We start from the raw sequence: 13275 nt of genomic DNA, 5'->3' as shown, positions 1-13275 counted from the left end.
AGTAACGAAAAATATCTTTGTGTCCGAAATCAAAAGCATAATGAGGCAGAACCAAGTACCAATTCCTAAATATTCTATTTGATTTTCTTTCAGGTCAAAGAATCTGAATTTATTAAAATCATAACCCTCCCGATGAACCATCTTAAACAAAAAGGTGGAGAAAATCGTGTCGAGGGATAAACCGGAGTGTTTATAATTTCATTTCTTATGTAACAGACAATATTGAGGAATAATAGAGGGACAACGCGGAGTGTTTATAATTTCATTTTTTATGTAACAGACAATATTGAGGAATAATACGGGCTGTTTAGAATTTCATTTACAGTGCAACAGACAAGATTGATCTTTAATACGAAAGTTGCAATTACAAAGCAAACATACAAATAAAACATTAGTGAGTTTGGCGCAACAAATCGGATTCCTATCTTTTTTCCATGTAAGTATCAAGGTCACTGGACAGCCTCAATACCAATCGAATCCGACTCTGCAGCCGATCAAAAAGTATACAGCCAACCAGCAATATTGTGAAAACTGGGATTCGCCATCAGCTGTTATAAGGCTGTGTTCACTCACCTTAAAGAACTGAATGCGTAGCAGGGCGGTGGGGCACAGAATCCTTGCCCAAGTGGGCAGGGCCCACAGTTCCATAACTCTAGCCCCTTTTGGAGAAGAGTCACACACGGGGAGAGCATGCTCTGTGGAAGTGGGATTCCCTATGTAAAGAATGTGCACATCCACAGTTTCAAGGGTTGACTATGGTTAGGCCGGAAATGTTTCTTCAAATCCGCACCTGCCCAGTACCCGTCTCAGCCAGCATCTCCCTCCGATGCAGTATTCATATGCTTCGCACTGAACCGCAACCAACCTCCCCAAGGGCATCATGGATGCATTTATTCATGCAGGGGATTTCTACTTCTGTGCTATGGCAGGGCTAGAAAAAACACACCTCAACAAGAAACAACATGAATTTGCAATGGAAACCCGGAAAGGGGAGGGCTGGATGTAGTTACCAGGCGGGTTTACTGCAGTTGTGCTGCTCCATGGCATGATGAGGTGCAGCAGCACTGTTAGTAAGGCTGATGTGCTGCAGGGCTGAAGGGATGGAATGCTGCACCAAAATCTAGTTTGCAGAAATGCAAGTTTGCTGCAGACAGTCTCCACATTATAGGTATGGCTCAGCTGTTGGGAGGTCTCATGAGGCGGAACTACACCTTTGGCAGGGCTGAAGTGCTGAAAGGTGCTAAAGACGTGTATCCAGTACTGGACTGCTGCTGCTTGCATCTAATGCCCTCTACAAGAGCTCAGCTGCGGCAAAGGAGCGTGTGGTGCAATTGTACTTTTGGCTGGGCTATATTACTGCAGGACTGAAATGCAGCAAAATCTAGAGTCCTGTATGCAGAACTGTACACATACTTCTGTGCAGTGGGGCTCAGCTGCCGAGCATCATACTGTGGAAATGCGCTGATGTGCTGGGTTGAATTGATGTTGTGCTGTACCATCATGTAAAATCCTGCATGCAGAGCTGGAGTGTGGTTGCATGGATGTTCTGCTCTGTAACTAGTGCTCAGATGCTACAAGGCATTACAAGGACCAATTGCTCTGTTTTCAGGGATGAAGTGGTGCAGGGTTGAAGGGCGTCAGGGCTGAAGTGCTGCAGAAAATTCCAGAGCCCTACAGGCAACTTTTCTGGTTTATCAACTTATAAATGAAACAACGATTGGAACACATGCTACTGCAACTAAAGACCCGGCGAAACGCATCAAACAACTAGAATACTTAATACGCAAAGAGATAAATCGGAAACTTAATGCGATCACATTAGGTCGCTACTTCAAGAACCAACGAATACCAAGAGGACTCCGCATTCAACTTCGCCCTACGCTTTGCAAGGAAAGTAAGGAATTTGTACGGAAATGAGAAGCCATTTTGAATAAATGCTCACTAGATCTCATATTACTAACCATCCAGGAACTATCCAAAAATGTAGTCACCCTTAACACCAAAATTCAGGATATTGAGAAGGAACTGATAGGAACATTGGGGAAAGAGGAGTATGATAGTATCCTAACTGACATTAAACCGAAACTTGAAGAGTACAATTCCGAGCTAGAACAAAAGAAAGTGAAAAAATTCAAAAGGGACACATCATTACATCAACAAAGAAGTTTATACATGGATGGATAAATATGGTCCTGTAGCACCTAAAAAACTTTACAAATATCCATCAGACAACGCGTCAAGATCAGACAACACATCAAGCTCTGATTCAGAAATACAGAGGGAGTCGGAGATCCCGACCGAGCAAACATTGAGTGATCCCAACTTCACCACTAGTCCTTCCACACAAACACCTGCATCTTCGTCTTTTTTAGGAGCCCGCCCAAAAGAACCCGTAGGGGGAGGAGGAAACCTCAAAAACAAGCCACAAACAAGACTCCAGTTGAGGAAAACCTAGTCATCAATATATCTCACAAAACTCTGAGTAAAACGGAAGAGAATACCCTACAGAAAGGGTTGAGTTTTGTGCCAATTTACAGTACAACATTATTCAACACGAAGATCGAGCTGTATAAATTCATAAGAAAACTCAAATTGAAGGTATTTTTTGAGGAGCTTGAACCACATGAGAACACCATGGACAACCCCGATCTACAGGAATTTAGAAGTAAGAGTGGATTCATACCACCAATTTCGGTACCATCGATTGACATTTTCCAAAAACTCGTCACCCATGATATCGAGCGGATCAGTTACAAATCTCCGCCGTACAAAAACATGAAACCTCATGAGATTAGAACCATTAGAGACCTATATTGTGATAAGGACATTACCATACGACCAGCTGACAAAGGAGGAGCCTTAGTTATTATGAACACTATTGATTATGACAAAGAATGTATTAGACAACTGCAAGATCAAACTGTCTATGCGCCCTTAGATCATGACCCCACCGTGTCCATCAAATTGAACCTGGAAACATTGCTTGATAAAGCCATGGAGTTAGACTGGATAAACGAACATACCCGCAAATTTTTGAACAATCCACACCCAAGGATTCCAAATTTCTATACACTACCTAAAATCCACAAAGACCCTGCTAAAGCGCCTGGAAGACCCATAGTTGCGGGCATGAACAGCATTAACCAACCGCTAGGAGTGTATATCGATTTTTTCCTCCAACCACTTATACAGAAAACCCCGACATATATCAAAGACACCACACACTTTTTACAGCGATTGAACTCTGTAACTTTTGAACAAAACCATCTGATGTTCACCATCGATGTGAAGAGTTATACACGTCCATACCTCATGAGCTTGGAATTGAATCCGTCAAATGGCTATTGTTAAGAGCACCTGAAATTAGGGCACTGAAAGAATTCATATTGACTCTCCTTCAGTTCATCTCAGAAAATTCATATTTGCAGTTTCAGAACAGTTTTTTTCTCCAAATTTCTGGGACATCAATGGGGGCCATCATGGCACCATCATATGCGAACTGCTTTATGCATAAGTTTGAAATGGATCACATGCTTAATAATCTCGAATGGAACAAGAATATACATCTATGGTTACGTTACATCGATGACATTTTCGGATTATGGATAGGCATTGAAGATGCATTCAATGATGTTTTCATATATTTTAACAACGTTGATCAACGCATTCAGTTCGCCAGAGAGATCTCCTGAGACAAGATCACATTTCTTGATGTCCAAATAGAGAAAAGAGAGAGCAACTACAGCACCTCTTTGTTCCGCAAATCTACAGATCGCAATTATTTACTGCACCGCTTGAGCTTTCATCAGCCCAGTTTACTCAAAAATTTACCTTACAGCCAACTATTGAGAGTCAAGAAAATTGTAAGTGACCCCGACGACTGCCAAGCACAACAATCGAGAATGCGAGAGAAATTCGCCGCACGTGGATACAAGAGGGAAGAACTCGACTTGGCGACTCAAAGAGTAGATTCCCTAGACCGTGATACCCTACTGATGAGTACGTCTAAACCCAAGAGAGAACTTAAAACTCCAGTATATGTCTCGAAGTTCTCCATCCAAAGTAACAAGATAAAAAACTCCATCAAAAAACTTTGGAGTATTTTCAAAAATGATGTCAGGGTACAAAATCTTTTTGAACAACTTCCAGTATTTGCCTACCAGAGAAGCAAGAACCTACGAGATGAACTGGTCCACACGCGACCACCCGTGAAGGAACCCAGTACTCTACGCACAGGAACTTATCCCTGTTTACACTGCACCAATTGCAATCTGGTAATCAAGGGCAACACGATATACCATCCTAGAACAGGCAATAAGATTTTTCTTAAAACATTTGGGACCTGTGATATTGTGAACATTATATATGGTATCAAATGCCCCTGTGGGAAGTATTATGTTGGACAGTCCACAAGATCGGCTAAAGCACGGTGGAACGAACACCGCTCTTGTATACCTAACTCTAACCCTAACTCAGCTGTGGCACGTCACTGGCGTGATAAAAGCCTGAATTTGAATCAAATCAGGTTCCTGATCCTGGAAGTACTGAAGAAAACCAATCCACACGAAGATTTGGGCCTGCGGCTCAATCAGAGGGAAACCTTTTGGATAGACAGACTTGGTAGTCTTTATCCGAATGGCCTGAATGAAGAGATCAACTACCATTGTTACATCTGAACCGTTATATTCTTACGTTTTACTCTTAGCGGTTGGTTAGCAAAGTTTGTGAGTCAATATGTAAATGGTACGAACATTGTGATCTGCCACCTGTACACCATCCTGTCTGGTATATCTCGATTGATTTAAGTTTTGTGGTGAAACATTATTTACATGTCCTTTGCATTGATCGTTTTTAACTTTTCAACCTTGACCATGTTAGGTATTGGTCGCTTCCTCATAGTTTTGAGGGTATTTTTGTTGTTTCATGTGATTTACACATATATTCGCCTTGTATCTTTATAATCTAATGTATTCAAACCTGGGCACTGGTGTCCCCCTTCCCGAACTTTCGTTTGGGACCCAAGGTAGCACATGTTGTTGCTACCATTTGGGACCAGTGTCCAAAGATATTCCATACTCTGATGACTGGTTTAAGGCATGGCCTCAATATGGCTGTGCAGCATTGTAATTGCTCTTGATACTTACAGGTTTCTTGTGTGCACAACGTTGTGTTATTTAATTTTGATCTATTTGTCTTATTCCACACACTCTTTTTTTACTCTCTTTTAATGGGCCTTATTTTGTTCTTCCTCTATGTGCATATTATTCTTCTTTCAATTAGTAGTATGTTTTCTATGTCTATTGACTATTTTTTCATTTCTATTTTTTTATTTTCTTCTGTTCCACAATTATTCAATCACACTCACTAGCACTGACAATTAGTTTGTTTGTTTTCTATTGGTCCCCCAAGTCCCGCAGCATAGCGTACAAACCGCATCGCGCCTTTCTCTAGACGGACTGCGATTACGTGTCTATTTAAGCTTTAGTTCCCTAGGCAACGCTGTAAACTGGCGATGCGAAACGGCGTTCTACGGCCACCCGCATTTCCAGCCTCTGTGCACTCGCAGCTCCGCGAGCGCAGGTAAGCACATTGCTTTTCACCTCCTTGTCATTTCCATGTTACTTTTTGGCCTCCTGACTGATATGCTGTTGCATTTTCAGATTTTCATCTGATCGGATCTAGTTTCTAGACCTCCGATCCCTCGTGAACCTGACATTTTGTCCATCTTCTCACTACTGGCTACCTCGATCCCTGGAGGTAACATCCAATGCTCCCCTCCACATTCTATATATTTGCCTTCCTGTTTTCCCACTATTCATTTTTTCACTTGTTTATCTCCTTTTCCCACTATCTCTTCACCGCGTCCTGCATTCCAACACGCTCTGGTATGTGACTTGTTATGTATATTTTTATGATTATGTTTGGATATATTGTTGATTAATTTTGGTTCATGCATGATGTGTTATACATTGCATTGTTTGCCTTTTTGCCATTCATGTGATTTTATTATTAACACACCAGTTACTTGTATACTTTATGTTACCTTATGGAATTTAGACTTGCCCTGATGAAGGAGCACTTTGCTCCGAAATGCATTGGCACCATTAGTAGATTGCGATTGTGGGAGATGGTAGCCGCGTCTTCACTAAGACTTAATTAGTGATTACCCTAAAACGTTCTGTTTTATAAACAAATCACACTTTGATTCAGACTGGTGATTTATTCTACGCAACAAATTTTGTTTACAAAGGGAACTTTTTACCACTTGAAACAGTATCATACTTGTGAATTACACTGTCCCTTTTTGGACAATATACAGAGAGCGGCTATGTGGCCAGGTTTGTTTACCTGGTCTATTTGGACTTCTAACTTTTCTGGCTTTCCCATCAATAGAACCTGGCTGTTTGGGGTCTAGGGGAGTAAGTAGAGGGGCTTTGGTTTCTGTTTTTTCTTGGCCATGATTTCCACATGCCTTGGCTCACCAAGGTCGGGCAATGGTCACAAGTCTGAGCACTGCTAAGCCATATACCTTAAGCACTTTTGGGAGCCATGGAATAAAAGAGGAAACCAACACATTTCAGTTGTTTTGTTTGCTTTTAGGGGGTGGGAACGGGGGGTGGGGGGAGGGTGAAGCTTTTGCAAAATTGGCAAATTCGGATTTCTTTTACGCAACACCTCATAAATGTTGTTGGGGGCCTAGGGAAGTATATGGGTCATTAATTATGGACACAGTGATACATCTGCGTCTTATGTGTACATTTGATTAAGGAACGCTATGTAGTAGCTCCTCATTCCCCAGTAGTAGCTCCTGGTCACTGGTTAATGTTGGATTCCCAGGAGTTGCTTTTAGCTCCTGCTTATGCAATCTTAATTTCTAACCCTGCACTGTAATCATATACAACTCATCTCATTCTACTCTATTTTTGAATAAACAAGGGTTTATCAGGAATAGTTACACAAAGGAACCTCGCCTGCACCCCTTTGTCCACTGTCCCCCATCCATTGCATTCTTGATAATTTGAAGCATGCTTCTGCCATCAGCATTTAGCTCTGTGCGTGCTTTTGCTGTGTCTACAGGAAAGGAATGCGCTCGTGCTACCTGCTATTTCCATGTGGAGCAAGCAGGTAGGTGGATTTGCAGGGTACGCCCAATTTCTCAGCAAGCCAGAGTAGCCTGAACACGACGGCCACTCTAACTCCTAAAAAACAGGGGTTTTCTGGGTGAGCAGGATATTTAACCCATCCAAATTGACAAACATGTTAATCTAGCTGAGAAGGCAGAGGACACAAGTTTTAACATACCACGCATGGGTAGGGTAACCGTCCTATTTTTGCCCTTGAATTATGAGATTTCTAAGGGGAAAAACAAAATTATAAATTCCAGAATGCAAATAGTAAAAGTGGAACCGGATGTCATACTAGTGCATAGGGACATTTAAGAGCACAATCCCATTGGCCTGAACGTCCAGTAAAGCTTACTGTATAGCTCAGAGACACCATAACATTTGCCAAAGAGTTGAGGGGCCGCATTGGCCCCCTTTTTCACTAAGGCAGGGGCTGGTTAACGTGCAGGCCACCTTTATAATGGAGAAAGGAACAACATGACTGGACTAACATCTCCCTAAAGGAATGGGCATACTGTCTTGTATGCCCAGTGGGACACAACTTTGCGGGTGGGTAGGCTCGGAGGTGATGAGAGGTGGACTGAGTATAAAAGTAGTGCTTTAAGAGCAGGTACGGTATGCCATGGAGATAGATCTAGAATCAACCATTTTGGTTTTGCAAAACATTTTGGGAGGTGGGGGTTAACCTCTTCACATTTTGGGAGTGGGGCTAACTTCACAAAACTGTGTGGGGAAAGGCAAACATACTTGTGCAGGGGCATCTAACTTCTTTACACATTCTAATGAGGCTATTCTGGTGACGCTTCAATGATAAAAGCAGTTAACTCTCTCAATCATGTCTGAAACCAGACGGCTAAATTCCACTAAGCTGAGTCCATCTCAGCGACGTCATTTCACCAAAATGCCTGGGGTAGCGGAAGTGACATCACATGCCCCTTGACCTGTGATGAGATCGCAGTAAGTGATATTGTTTGATTCAACCCCCAAGTGACATCACTGACATCACTGAAAGCGATGAAACACGACCTTTCACCCCCTGACAGAACAGGAAGTGGCATTACATAGCATTGTTTCTAAGTACAGTACGAAAAATATGGTTACGTTATCACTGTAACGTGATCTACATTTCATACAAGAATGGATCACCAAATGTATCGTTAATATCAGTGCATGTAGGCCAATATTAGCACATTACTGTGAATGCAAGCAGTCGTCCAAGCTCAAATGATAATGATGAGTTATTATATAGCACGTATGCTTAAGAGCTTGATATAGAACAAATATACATATAATATCACCCAACCTGGTTTGGTACTCATTTTTCAACCTCAGCATGATGAAAGGCTGAGTTGACCTTCCCGGGAGTCGAACCTGCAACCTGCAGATCACACACACATTGCAGCAGTGAGTGCACAACCCATTGAGCTAACTTACCAGCTATAGCTATCAGAAAACCAACCACTCCAGAAACAAATAGCCACATGCTGCTGGCCACAGCCCAGAAGCCTCAATTAATAAAAAAAACACACAAATATATATATATATATATATATATATATATATATATATATATATATATATATATTTTAGGGGTAGCAAGGGAGACCACAGGGGTAGCAAGGAAGACCTCCTGGCATCCCCTAAATGACGTCCCTGGTCCACCTGGAAACATGAGAATTGTCCCCAAAGCTGTCAGCAGGGCACTATCAGGGGAGGTGAAAAATGCTTTGATATCTGAACACCTACCCCATTCCTATTTTTCCCCAAGAGTGCACTCTCCCTCATGTGTCCCCATCCCAACTTACACCAGAGGCGTTCTTCAAGCTCACCTCCATATGAGACTCTACTCCACTCTGAATTGAACATTCTTACAGTACATTTGTACTAAGCTACACAATTGGCAATGTGGGACTACTAAAAAGCCCTCCAACAACTGAATAAGGAAGTTGCTCGCCCTACAAGAACTTACTAAGGTTATACTTGTTTTAACTTCTATCCCAGCTGGACTTGCTGAAAAGGAATCTGATTTGGACTCACTCTCCTGAAGAATGTTCAGTACTTAACGCTTTATGGACAGAAACATGTTGAGACTTTAAATATCTTAATTCAAACAGAGGCCAAAACTAACAATATACGCCAATTAAGTGAAGATTGTTTGTATGGATAGTATGTTCTGCAGTATCCACTTTGTTTCAAACAAGATCCATTTATTGGTTTTGTTGTATTCCTATAGAATTTCTTTTATTTTGATATTAGCACGTATGTGCAATTTAATGTACAGTGATTTAATACTTTTTTAACAATTGTAATGAATTTAATAAAATTGTTTTTATGAAGGATTGTTGCTAGTTGCTACCCTAGAAAGTATAACCTGTCACAGCTAGCTCTATCTCACTTATATCAATAGTCTACTCCCTCCCGGAACCAGATAGAGTTTACACTCCAAACAGATGTTTGCTTAGTGTTAACCAGGATTCCTCTGACATAACTAGTCAAATTATTCTCTGCCAGGTAGGTACCAGTGTTGACAGCATCGGGTACGTTAGGTGCACTCAGACTTTATCCTAAAATTTTAGTCAGGAGACCCCCAAGAACAAGACAGTGGTGTGCGAATTGTGCCGCTGGGTGTTTAGTTCAGACTCATGACTTTATAAATATTGTGTGCGTCACAAAGAGAAAATGTAGGCAGTAGCCTCTGACTGGCAGGAACAAGGGCCAGGACAACTACATTTTCCACATCTTTCTGGGGATGACTCGGCAGCCTACTTGGGTAATGATGTATATACTGAGGCCAACCCAAATTCTCTGCTGACCAGGAGCTGCACAAAGCTCTCAGTTCTTCTGGTTGAGGCCAGGACAGCAAAAAATGTGCCAGAGGTGGAGTAGCGGCAACAGAGGTTTCCCATTTCAATTTTATTCGCATCTGAGTAGGGGGCATGCAGGATTTCACAAAGTTTCTATAACAGCCACAGACAATAGCAATAGATCGCAGAAAACCAGCATGTATGTATGCCATAGCGTACAATCCTTTGCCTGTAAGTCTTACACAGCTTACGCACCGAGCAACTTGAAGTTCGCACTGATCATAGGGATGTGATATCAATACAGATGTTAACAAGACACCCACATGCTGATAATGTTTGCTTTTTTCCTTTTCAGAAAAAACTAATGCTTAATGAAGAACAGGCAAACCACGTGTACTCCTTCAAGCACCATTTTACCCGGCTTCTCCTCTTTATGTTGGATTATGCGCCTTGGACCCACTATCTCCTTGGAACAATAAAAAAACGCAAAACACAACCATAGTCAATTTGATCAATCCATCATAAGGGTTGCCTGATGTTTTGATGCAGTCGGTTCTCTTATGTAACCAGCTTCCACGCTTGTATAAAGCGAAAACTGTACATTTTACTCAGAACCATGTGCTCCCTCAGAGGAGACCATGTCCACCTGGAGGGTTTGGCCACTCCTCCTCTGAAAATCTATCGAAACCACACAGTTTCCAGTATTCTCTTATCTTTCTATAAGGTTACACTGTGATCACGGACCAATTGGTAGCAACTATCATTAAAGGATCTTGGTCACAAATAAGCTAGGTCCTGTCAGCCATTGGCTTTCATAGTAGAACTGCATTACTGTGTTCAATTGACTTTGTTTGTGCTCCCTGGCACTGCTCAGCATGGGTCTTTATTTTCAGCAGCAGTGTCATTGTCTCTCAGCTGATCTGCAGCTGTGGACATGTCTTGAACAGACAACAGGTTAGGAATCTGAGTCCTCAACACCCATCTAATCATCTGCTCTGGTGGGCATCGGTTGGTAATGCCATAATTCTTCCACTAGGCCATTCGCAAGAGACAGCTGTAACAAAATATGAGCATGGGGGGTTTAAATGGAATTGATGGAGAATCAGATGAAAAATAGAGGGTGCATGATGGGAGCCTGCCGGACATTGGCGAATCCTGATTGCCGCCAAGATTCTACAGATTTGGCTTTGACACTTGGGCATGTGTTCATCTGGAGGGGAGGGTTCTAGTAAATGACGTTGCAATGAGTCTGCTTTAGCCACCTGTGGGAGTTTGTGTAAAGCTAAAAAAGTTAATTTTTTCAAAATTAATTAACCTATTTACGCTCTTAGAACCAGGAACCGGGATTCGAACCTGTGTTGCCCTACATTTTCTTGCTTCCAAAATAAACATGTTGCCCCTGAGCTCTCCTCCCAGCCTGGCCCTATCACAGCTCAATTAATATTGATGTGGTGACTGAGAGGTAAGAGGATGCTATGTGTGGGGATCTTAAAAGTGTTAATCTTTCGAGGACCTTTGTTTATATCTAAATCATGCTGTGGCATTCTGGATTAAAAAGCACTACAAAAATACTCATGATGATCAACACAAAATGTATGAATACCGTCAAAACAGTCTCTCTCGTGAAGGAACAAAATAATTAGCACATGTATTATTGTTATTATTATTATTCTTTTTATTATTATTATTACCATATACTTTTATAAGGCAGCAAACCTAGCTCAGGAGCAATGGAGCACTGTACTGGTCATAGAGCAACACATTTGTAGCAAGAATTTAACACATCATCAAGTAAACATTAGTAATAAAGATCAAAGCACAATATACTGATAGGGGTGGGCACAAGATAGCCAGAATCTAGGTTGCATACAGGTGTTGTTGGAAGAGCCAGATCTTCAGTTCTTTCCTAAATTGAAGGGGACTTAGATCTGTCCACAGTGCTAAAAGAGTAGAGATCCAGAAGACCTGAGAGCAGCATGAGAAGGACTGTTTCCTAGCTTTCTCCCTGTGAGCCAGTCTAGTTTCTAGTCTGGAGATGGACTTACTGCAAGATGATCGTGTGTTGCCCTGCGTTTTTAGTTTAGCCATCAAGTCGGCCAGCATGCTGGTGAACAATGCAGTTTTGAACCAGAGCATAGACGGGGTGGGGGTGATGTGGTATGATGTGGTAACATTTATCAGAGCTGGTGATGAGGTAAGCAGCTGCATGGTGTGCTGCTTTATGGGGGTCATGTGAGCATCCAGAAAGCCTGAGACGAGGGTGTTATCCCTGTCGATATGCTAGATCAATTGGGCATGCACCACTGTCCGGCCATTTGAAAACATGTGACTTGTCCCCATCAAATGTTGTCACAGATGTATTGAATTCACATGTGTCTTTCTTCAGCATCAGGTGTGTTTCCTAGAGAGCCATGCAGAATCTCAAGCCACTAGCATAATACTAAATGCTAAAACGTCATCATTGTAGTTCAAATAGTTGGTAATGCGCTATACACCCTTTCAAATGACCTCTCGAAAAACAGTTGCATATGAAATGACAAAATTACAACTGTTATAAAGTCTGGAAGTGGTCATTCATGCTACCACTCACACACAGACCTGCTGTGGAGTCATAAGTTGATCCAGGAAGCTTTATTGTACAGAATGTACATATATACACCATCCAGTTACTCCTGTGCTATGTACATTGACATGAAGTACAGGACAGGGATAAGGAGGGTTATTGGACCTACACACACAGGAGAAAAACCCACCGGCCATCCTAACATCCCAGCCCAGGCCCCCAACTGACACTCTCAGAACATTCACTCACAGATACACTCAACATTCTCCTGAGCTGCATTAATACATCAACATTTTGACAGCAAGCACTCCAGGCCAGTGACATCACATGACAAGACTACAGTGCAACAACATTTAATCATTTCAGTGGTACCCACACAGTTGTGTGGAGAAATCGAAATGCAGAGTCAATCTGATGAAAGCCTTGATTGAAGTATAACCTTGAAAAACAGTGGCAGCATTGAGCAAGTACATTGTGCCATGTATTTGTAGTGGCAAATGTCTTGCTGAACAGCAGCATTTGGCCGGCTCAGCACAGATGCAAATTCAACCTGACACGTATTTCCTTCTCACCAGAACCATTGGAGATGCCAAGGATATTGGTCCACTGACTGGTTAGATAACGTTTTGGTCCATCTTAGTGCTGGGTTGTGGGTTTAGCTGACTCATGGATGTGCAGTGTTATGAAGTGACTGTTTAGCAACAGAGGAAGAGCAGAAGGGAGGCAGTGACTGGCATTTGCTTTGAGAATCAAGAAAAAAGATTGCTGGCTATGACCGAGACCA

Source organism: Ambystoma mexicanum, chromosome 5p, assembly GCF_040938575.1.
Source record: "Ambystoma mexicanum isolate Mex_15411 chromosome 5p, UKY_AmexF1_1, whole genome shotgun sequence".
Classification (NCBI taxonomy): domain Eukaryota; kingdom Metazoa; phylum Chordata; class Amphibia; order Caudata; family Ambystomatidae; genus Ambystoma; species Ambystoma mexicanum.
The sequence above is the reverse complement of the archived record's forward strand: the minus strand, read 5'-3'. Positions refer to the sequence as shown.